This window comes from Marmota flaviventris, chromosome 6 (assembly GCF_047511675.1).
Source record: "Marmota flaviventris isolate mMarFla1 chromosome 6, mMarFla1.hap1, whole genome shotgun sequence".
NCBI lineage: Eukaryota > Metazoa > Chordata > Mammalia > Rodentia > Sciuridae > Marmota > Marmota flaviventris.
In genome coordinates this window covers 141,159,313-141,169,583 of record NC_092503.1, presented here as the reverse complement: position 1 = coordinate 141,169,583, position 10,271 = coordinate 141,159,313, and positions in this window count along the sequence as shown.

Here is a 10,271-nt window from a genome sequence, read left to right as displayed (position 1 = left end):
AGCCAATATTTGTACTTGCTGTGCATTAGGGCTCTCTGCTTCCTTCCTTTGTGGGAGTTGTGGGGAGACAGAGACAAAGAGAGAGAGGGGGTCAGCAGAGAGAGAACTTACTCAGTATTATGAGGCCCCCCCAAGACAAGACCATGATTCTGCGTTTCTTTGATAAGAGGTACTTTCCTGTTTCAGAGGTTCGAGACTGTTCCCGGCCTCCGTTGAAGGGGCTGTTACCCTTACACAGAACAAAGCATTTTTGAAAAATTTAAAGAATGCCTTTGAATGAGTTTTTATTATAGTGTCAATGTCTTCCAGCATTTCTGGATAAAAGAAATTTGAATAGACTTACCCGATGGTAAAGGTGTTGTAAAAAAAACATTAAGTGATGGGGAAAGGCATGCCAGTTGGGGAACAGTCAGGGATCCGTTTTCTTTTCCTTGCCCAATAAACTCAGAATAAAATGCTCTCTATTTTTCCAATTAAAACCATTCTAATGTAAATATTTTAACTATTTTACATGTTGATAAAATAATTAGAGCATAAAATTTACCTTTCAATCTCTTTTCCTCTGGCATTAAGACCCCCACAGTGTTGTGTAACCATCACCGTGATCCGTTTCCAGAACTTTCTCATCTTCCCAGACTTAATAATTTTCTAGTTTTCAAGATACAAGTTGCATCAGTGAATGTAGAACCCATATTTTCTTCTTGACTATGTTAAAAAACGTCATCATGTTCTGTATAAATAGCACATGCTTGTTTTAATGCATCTGTTTAAAAACAAAGGAAGAGGGATATAATATTTATGGAGTGCCTCCCAAGGCCCAGTGTGTCACCGATTTCACGTACAATCTGTGAGGCAGGGGTGGTCAGCCTGTGCTACAGATGAGACACAGAAAAATCAAGACGCTCTGCAAAGCTCCTGCAGCCAGGAAGTGGCAGAGCTGAGACAGCCTGCCCTCAGTGACATCACGCCCTCAAGTTTTGATCACCATTAGCACAAGGAAGGAAGGAAGGGTGAAGGGAGGGAGGCAGAGGAGGATGGTAGGAAGGGAGGGAGGTCGGAGGGAGGGCTTGTGTTCCATCTGGACTTGAAAACTGTAGTTTTGCTACTTGCTGAAAATACATTTCCAAAAAGAGTATGGATTTCACTTTCTTAGGGATTCTCAAGGACTCTGTTGCTATTCTCCTGCGCAGGACATTCTTTGCCTGAAAGGACTTCTGACTAAGGCATTTCTGTGATTTGCGGTCACGTTAAAGCAGCCTATTTTCCCTGGTCTTGGTGACATAGTGGCAGTAGAGACACAGATGAGGAGGGACGGGGTACCGAGAGCTGGTGTCAACAGAGTGCTGCAGCCGGGAGGCGTCTGGGCTGGGCAGCTGCTCCTGGACACTCCTGTTTTGCTCTGAATGTTTTCAGAGCAGAGTGACTGGGGGCGGGAGGCTGAGGAGGACACAGATGGCTCTTCCAGACATGGAGGATGGCTGTGCTTTGTCACCCTCCTCAGAGACAGAGAGGAGACTCAGGCCTTGGGTTTGCTAGTCTTTGTCACCCTGTGTGTGACTCCTTGTGTGGTAATTACTTCCACTGCATCTCAAAGGACATGAAAACTCTGTCATTGTGCCTACTTAGCAGATGAGGGACAGAGGACTTATGTCTTGTAGGTGGCAAGGTGGGATTTCCTTGAGGTCCGTCTGAACCCTAAGTCCATGCTGGTCTCCACCATGCTGTGCCAGCTATCCAGTGCTGGAGTCATGTGCCTGGGCATTGTATCTGTTCCAAAGTTACTATTCTGTGATCCCTGAGTCTCAGTTTCCTAAGACTTTGAAAAATTGAAAAAGCCCAGCGCAGTGGCACACACCTGTAATTTCAGCGGCTCAGGAGGCTTGAGGCAGGAGGATCGTGAGTTCAAAGCCAGCCTCAGCAACCTTGTTAGGCCCTAAGCAACTTACCAAAATGCTGTTTTTAAATTAAAAAAAAAACAAAACAAAAAAAAAATATATATATATATATATATATATATATATATATATATATATATATATAAAGGGCTGGGGATATGGCTTAGTGCTTGAGCACCCCTGGGTTCTACCCTAAATACCAAAAAGAAAAAAAAATTGAAGGTAAATTACTTGTTCCATGGATTACTATGAAGCTTAAATAAAAATACCCACCTGAAGGTGTTGGCCCTATGGTGGGCACTTGTTCTGGGTTGACTTCTCAGGTTGCTTTTGTCCCAGCAGAGGAGACAAATAAATAGACAAGCAAGAACAGTGGGATATGGCTAGTGTCGTGCCATGGTCAAGGCCAGGTGAGGGTGCTCCAGGAGCCAAGGAGGGCTCATATATATATGATATATATATATGTTATATATATATGAATGACAGTGGAATGCATTACAATCCTTATTACACATATAGAGCACGATTTTTCATATCTCTGGTTGTATACAAATATGTCACACCAATTCGTGTCTTCATACCTGTACTTTGGATAATGATGTCCATCACTTTCCACCATCATGGCTAACCCCCTGCCCCTCCCCCCCTTTCCATCCCTCTGCCCTATCTAGAGTTCGTCCATTCCTCCCATGCTCCCCCTCCCTACCCCACTGTGAATCAGCCTCCTTATATCAAAGAAAAAATTCTGCACTTGTTTTTTTTTGGAAATGGCTAACTTCACTACCTCAAGGAGGGCTCTTGAACCCAGTCTGGACATCAGAGGAGGGCAGTTTCTTAGAAGAAGTGACATTTCCAAACTGATGGGGGAACAGAAGGACCATGGGGGAATACAGAACCTAATGACTTTTTAAAAAAACTTGTTCTCTTTAGTTATACATGACAGTAGGATGTATTTTGACATATCATACATACATGGAGTATAACTTCCCATTCTTGTGGTTTCCCTGGTTGTAGATTGACACATGAACATAGGAAAGTTCTGTCTGATTCGTTCCACTGTCTTTCCTATTCCCATCCCCCCTCGCTTCCCTTCATTCCTCATCAAGCTAATGACTTTTTGTTGTTTGAAGAAGTCCTGTTCCAGTAAATACGAAAGCCAACGGGGAACATACAAAGTTAGAGGGGAAGCCACATGTTGGCTCCATTCAATGGTTTTGCCTCCGGAATAACTTTCAGCTGGGATGCTTCCTTTTGAGTTTGGGGGGTGATGATTGGTGGTGACTGAGAGCTGGGGCAGGAGAGCATAATGATGAGACCAGGGAGTCCCAATCAAAAAGCAGAGACTGAAGTCTTCTAGAGCAAGAATATACCCTTTATTTAGCTCTTTTCTTTAATATTTGACAAGAGGCAGAAGAAGATTCCAAAGCTTGACCTGGACTTCCAGGTTAAGTTGTCTAGGTTGTGGACTGCAGAAAGACCCCTAGTCTAGGGGAGAGTGGGGACTGAAATCCAGTATGTACCCACATGCCCAGGCCACGTGTCCTGATCTACCTCTTTTCTTTGTCCAAAAGGACCATCTGCTTTCCTAGTTGTACGTCACCAACGCCTATTCTGCCCCCAAAGGCCACCATTTTCGAATATACAAAGGTGCCATCTATGCTGGTGGGACTTAGGGTCTGGCTTCATGACCAAGCATTGTCTCATCGGAACAAAGGCCAGCTACATGTTGGAAGGCTGCCCAAGAGACCTGGTTGCACAATTAGCTCCTGGCTGCGTGGCGATGCTCATCATAGTCCCATCTCATTAGCAAGTTGCTATCTCCCTGTCAACTTGCTGGCTGGAACTTTTATATAGCTTTGGCTCATGCACCCAAAGTCAAAATCATATCTGGGTTTTTGTGGAGTCTAGAGAGTCATGGGGTCTTGAGTAATAAACAAAACTGAGTAATTGACTAAAAAATTTTAGTTATGAATATACCTATATCTCTAGGACAATGTTCTTTACAAATTTCCTTCCTATCATGTGATTAAACGTCTAATACTTCGTCAATCACCCTGAGTTTGGAGTGTCTTCTTCCCTAGATTTCACTTTTGGAGTAAGTGGATAAGCTATGGGGCCGGTGGGGGTGTGCTCAGCCCAGAAGGTGCACGGGTGGTAGGGTCTAGTGCTCATCATCGGGGGAGGGAGAAGGGGGGGACCCTGTTTGTACCAGGGCGCTGCACCCTGTCTTTCTAAGAGCAGAGGGAAACGATGCTGTGGGGGACAGTGCCTGCGTTACGAGGAGACCCAAGTGGATGTCCAGATGGCCGTGGAGGAGGGGACAGAAGGAGCTGGGGTGGAGTGCTTGGGAAGGAGATGGGATCCCCGGTCTGGTGTGGCTCTGGGGGAGGGAGATCCTGTTCACCAGCTCACTGGGATTGCTGGAGTGCCAATTGTCTGTCCTATGAAGACACTTGAACAATAACAACTTAATTAAATGTCACTGACTTGTAATCCCACTGGCGTGTGACAGACTCGCTTTAGGCTTTTCTCATGTCCGACCCTGGTCGTTACTGGGAGCCTCATGGCAGCTGAAGAGCCCTCCTTTCCTGTTGCAGCCTCTCCCCTCCCCCCAACCTCTTGTCCAGGATCATGAAGTCCCTTGCAGGCAGGTCCTCACTGCTGCTGGGAGTACCAGGGGCAGCGTGGTGCCGAGGCCCAGGTCTGGCTTGCCCTCCCTCCCCTTTGTGCCAGGGCTCTCCAGCTTGCTATGTCCTCTGGCCCTTGTGCCATCTTGTCACCAGGTTGTCATGCGATGCTGCAGCTGCCCTGGCAGCTCTCCAAATCCCCTGTGAAGCCAGGTGCAGCTTCTCTCTCCTCATGGCTGTATTGCAAATCTGGGGGGCTGGGCACTGGGACCCCAGCGTGTGCTTCCCATTCTTCCTCTGACCCCAGGAGTCCGCCCACCGCAGGATGCTGACATCATCACTTCCACCTTGAAAATACCCAGACGAGATGGCACCGTGTCTTTTGCTGAGACTCAGTTTCCTTCAAAAGTTGTGCTTATTTTTAACAATTTATTTATTTATTTTACATATCTATCTATCTATCTATCTATTTTAGTTGTAGTTGGACACAATGCCTTTATTTTATTTAGTTATTTTTCTGTGGTGCTGAGGATTGAACCCAGGGCCCTGTACGTGCGAAGTGAGCTCTTTACTGCTGAGCCACAACCCCAGCCCCTAATAATTTACTTTTGAGAACTCTTATCTAGGTACCCTTCTGAACTTTCTGAGACCAAGAACAGGTTCAACTAAGATCTGTATTGGTGATTTGTTTCAGATTCCAAGATTCTGGAAATCAGAACATGACAGTAGACTACTGAAGTCTAAGCCATACAACATCTACCAATGAAATCCAAAAATAAGCAAAAATAAACAAAACAAGGAGCAACTTCAGACCCACGGCCTTCAGGGTGTGACTGCTGTGGGGTGGGGACGCGGACACAGGCAAGGAGTTTGCTATCTTGAGAGGCAGCTGGGCAAATCCAATATATGGTAATAAAAAACTGTGACTTGGGACAAAGGCAGGGGTGACAGGTATCTTTCCCCTCCAAATAACTTTGCTAAATGACTCTTCTAAATGTCATAATATTTGCCTCCAGGCTGGAGAAAGAGTCCTTTTTCAGAGCTACAGAGAAGCAGGCCAGGTTGAGCTTTACCCCGATGTCCACGCAGGGGAGTTTTGGAGTTAGCCTGTCTCTCAATTCCTTTCATTTTGTGCCCCAAAATGAAGTGGGAAAAGGCAAAAATAAAAGGAGAAAAGAAGAGAAGAAGAGAAGTACTAACGACCACTACCCTGGTTCCTGTGAGGTTGTGGGTCATGAGTTTTATCTTTTACGGGCAACGCAGCACATTCTGAAAAGTGAACGCATGACCAAAGCAGAAGAACAGAGTCCCAGATGGCCACGACCTGGCCCTGGCCTGTCCTCCTGCATCAGGCCCATGTCCTGGATCCTCCTCTCTGCAGACCACCCCTTACAGGGCTGATTCTGGCCCCTGCTTCTCTGACTCTCCAACCTCTGCTCCCTCCGTGCAGCTTCTCTTCTGAGTTCTGATGCTGCTTGGGTTCTGACAACCTTCTCAGCCTAACTGACCCTGTCCTCAGGGGACCCTCCACAGAGCTCCTGCTCACTGGATCGACCCCACACCCTCTGCACTCTCCTGTGGATTCTGAGCATGAGTCAAACTTGAAAAGAAAGGAGGACACAGGAGATCGTGAGAATAACAGTTGTTCAGGAGGATGACAGGGGCTTATTGCCGGGGGACAGGCTTAGAGTGGGTTTGGGAGCTCTGGGTCCTCTGTAGACTTTAATACATATTTGCCAATTCATCAAGTATTAAGAATCGCAGCTAAGAATTAAGAGGAAAGCTCTATTATATACTTTTATATACTTTCGTCTAAATTATGTTCATTGCCTAATGGTAGCAGAAACACAGTGTGTCCCAGAACTTCAAATTGAGACACCAGGATTGCAGGCCAGGGCAGCACAGCTGGGACTGCTTCCTGTTGCGGGCACCTCTGACATCCCATTCACACTTCAAGATCCAGCTCCTAGGCTCCCAGCAATGATCAGAGCACTGTCCTTCTCCACCTGCAGTCAAAGTGCTCCATTGACATGGTGTCTCCATCATAAGTGAGTTTTCTTTCTTTCCTTCTTCTCTTTTCCTAAATATAAGCCGGCTTTGACCAGGGATTATATATTATTTGTTTTCAGATTCTATGTATTGTGCTTAATACAGTGCTCAATGGGTCGGAGGTGCTGAATATATATTTATGGAGGGAAGTAGGGGAGGGAGGAGAAAGTGAAGGAGCCAGAACTTTCTGGTTGGTTCATCCAGGTGGGTCTGGCAGTGAGTGACCTTAGGTTTTTGTTGACGAGCACAGGGGAGTTCCTGCAAGACACAGAACTCAGAAATTCAACATCATGATGGTCTTTTTTCCTTCTGTACCTTGCCCATGGATTAGTCTCACTGTCTACTCGTGTTGGTAGCTTGTTTTCTGCTTGGGTCAGCAAATTCTGCAAGCCCACAACTAAAACCATAGGGTGCTTTTAACCAAACAACCAAGACAACAACAAGTAGAAAGAGTGTGGATTCAGTCATTGGGTACATTGGGACAGTTACTCAATTTCTCGAAGTGGCAGCTTCGTCTTCTGTAATGTGTATCTTTGTATTAGCCACCCATAGGCTGTTAAGTATTGAGATTAAACATTAAGATGCAGGTGAAATACCTAGCACAATGCCAGACATAGAGAAAACACCTGAGTTATTGTTAGCCTTTAAAAATGTGTTTTAGCAGGGAGGGGTGGCACACACCTGTAATCCCAGCGACTCGGGAGGCTGAGGCGGGAGGATTGCAAGTTCGAAGTCAGCCTCGGCAACTTAATGGGGTCCTAAGCAACTTAGTGAAAACCTGTCTCAAAAAAAAAAATGCTGGGGATGTGGCTCAGTGGTTAAGTGTCCCTGGGTTCAATCCCTGCTTACCCCACCAACAAAAAGAAAAGAAAGGAAAAAAATGTTTAAATGCTTTATTTCTATTATTTCTGTTCTGTCTGCTCAGATGTTGTCTTTCTGCGCTCACATTTTTAAAATCACTCGAGTCCATCTTTATGTGGAAACCTGGTGGCATCTATTCTCATTATTTTTATAATATTCTGTGGCCCCTCCTCTACCTCTTCTAGGCAAGAGAGAAAAGGAGAAAATTCACAATAAAATGATAAAGGCCTGGATATTTTCTGTCTTTCTATCCTTGTTTGGATTTCAGGGGAAAAAAAATCACCTAGAGGAAGGAGTCATCATTTTTGGCCAAAGGAGTTGATGTATAAACTATTTTCCTAAGGAATGAAGAGACCAAGATACTGTATGAGTCAGCTTTCTGTCACTGTGATATCACCGTGATAATCATGTTATAAAGAGAAAAGGTTTATTTTGGCTCATAGCTTTAGAGATTTTATTCCATGATCAATTGGCCCCATTGCTTTGGGTTTCTGGTGGGATAGCACAAATAGGGTGGGGCATGTAGGAGAGCAAAATGACTCACCTATCAGCCAGGGAGCAGGGGGAAAGAGAACTGGCTGGGGTCTCACATTCACAATGATCTAAGGACTTCTCACTAAGCCCCACCTCTTAAAGGCTCCACCATCATCCTAGGAAGCAACACAGTCTGGGGGCCAAGACTTTGACATATGGGCTTTTGGGTGACACTATTCCAAACCACAGCACATGTTAAAGGAAAGCTGTGTTACAGAAAAAAAAAAAATCAGGCTGTTACATTTGAAGACAGCTGAAGGTTTCAGTTCCAAATTGAAAAACTGAAGATATATAATACTAGAGATAAAATAACTCATTCTTGACTCCTACAGGACCCCTACTTGCCTGATAAGCGACTGGGAAATTAGACAGGGGCACTGTTTTTGGCAACTGAGAAGAATCTAGCCAATTCAAATCTGAAATGAAACTGCTGAGATGGTAAGCTGTCTCCCCTCTAACAAGTCCAGATTATAATCAGGATGCGGCCCTTTCCATTCTCTCACTAGCTATTTTGGGGTTTTGTTCTTTTTTCTGAAGGCAGGCGTAATTGTTAAATTTGCAGATGTTACATTTAGTTCTTCACATCTTGGCTGTGTGTCATTATTTGCAGGAAACAAGTTTAATTAAAAGACACACACATTTCAAAGGCCCTTTTTTTGGCCTGGTTATAGTGTTTCTGTTTTGGGGGAAACTTGTCTTTCTGTTTTGGGATAAAATGTTACTATTACATATTTTGCAGAGTTATGGTCCATGCAGACAGCTCAGGGAACATGCCCCCTCCCAGGTCTGAGAAAGCTAGCTACCCTTAGGAACTGTTTCAGGACCTAGGAAGGAATGTGGGTTTATGAGCGAGGGCTGGGCTTCTATGATTATTTGCCCCTGATGTAAGAGGGCAGGAGAAGGAAACTAGGCAACCCAGTGCTCTATCTGCACAGGTGAGCACCCACCCTAATGCACTAATAACTCACTTTTATTGAATAAGATGCCCAGCACTGTACTAAGTGCTCTATATGCATTCTCGCATTTAGTTCTCACAGTTTCTCTATAAGGTTATTACAGTTGGAACTCAGAGATGAGGAAATGGAGGCTTAGAAAACATGTTACTTGCTCAGTGAGCAGCTGGAGAAGGATCATAACTCAAAAACTGGCCTGATTCTACATTTGTTCTCAATTTCTAGCATCTTTTCCCTTTACCTTCTTTGGACTCCCCGCTGCACACCCACTGAGCAAATGCGTGGCACCTCTAGCACTGACACTGATTCATCTGCAAGGGTGGAGCCTGTGACTTAGGCCAAGCCAATCAGGGAAGGGCCAAAGTGATTGGTTAGGAGTGGTCATGTGACCCAAGCTAATCCAATCAGAAATGAAAGGCGGGGCTTCAGGAGAAAGCAGGACTCTCATCTCCAGCCTTGAGGACAGAGTGCGTGTGAGGTTGGCAATTGCTGAGATGGCGTGGTTCCAGGAGAGACTGCCTGATGGTGTGAAGCCAATATTCCGGGAGGCCAGAGGCAGAAGGAAGATGGGCAGAGAAATGGAGGGGAAAGGCTAGCGATAGTGTGAACCTCCACAGCAAACCCTGGCAGCTACCTGGGTCTCCTCAGGGCTCAGAGGTCACAGGAGCAAACCAAGTCTCAGTACGTTTGACCCAGGTTGAGTTCTGAAATTTCCTTCAAAAATATTTAAAAAATGCTTTATAGACAGGGATTGAAATTTCCCTCAAAATATAAAGCAGGGCTGGTAGGTGTCGGAGTGACTGGAGCTGGTTGATTTCCACAAGAGTTCTTAGGTTCTGGGGACATCAACTAATTCTGGACCAAACTCTACTCCCCTTTCACAAGTCTATTGTGAACAAATCTTTGTAGGTTTTGATGGTGATTTTTGAAACAGCAGCAAACTCTGTGAGAAGAGAAGTAAATTTAGGGTATTGGATAGATTGGACCATTTTACCACCCCCTGGACCACCACCCAGAGGTCTGGCTTGAGCTTGGCTTGTGGTACTCACTCCTCCTGAATCCTGGGGTGCCTATTCCAAGGCCCATGACAGGACATTAAGAAAAAGCATATTTGGGGATAGAGAAACATTTTCTTTTTCTCTCAAGTCACATCCTTAGTAAAACTGCTGGTGCAGTCACTCAGCCATGCCAAGGGTCAGCTCCATGTATGGAAATCACTATTTAATCCCAACCAACAGTATCTGAATCTCCCCCATCCCCAATGTCAAATTAAAGGAGAAGTGCAAAGGATAGGGAGCAGCTGAGTTCTGCGTGTGCCTTTGGAATCTTGTAACAGCTGTCCTGTGTTGTTG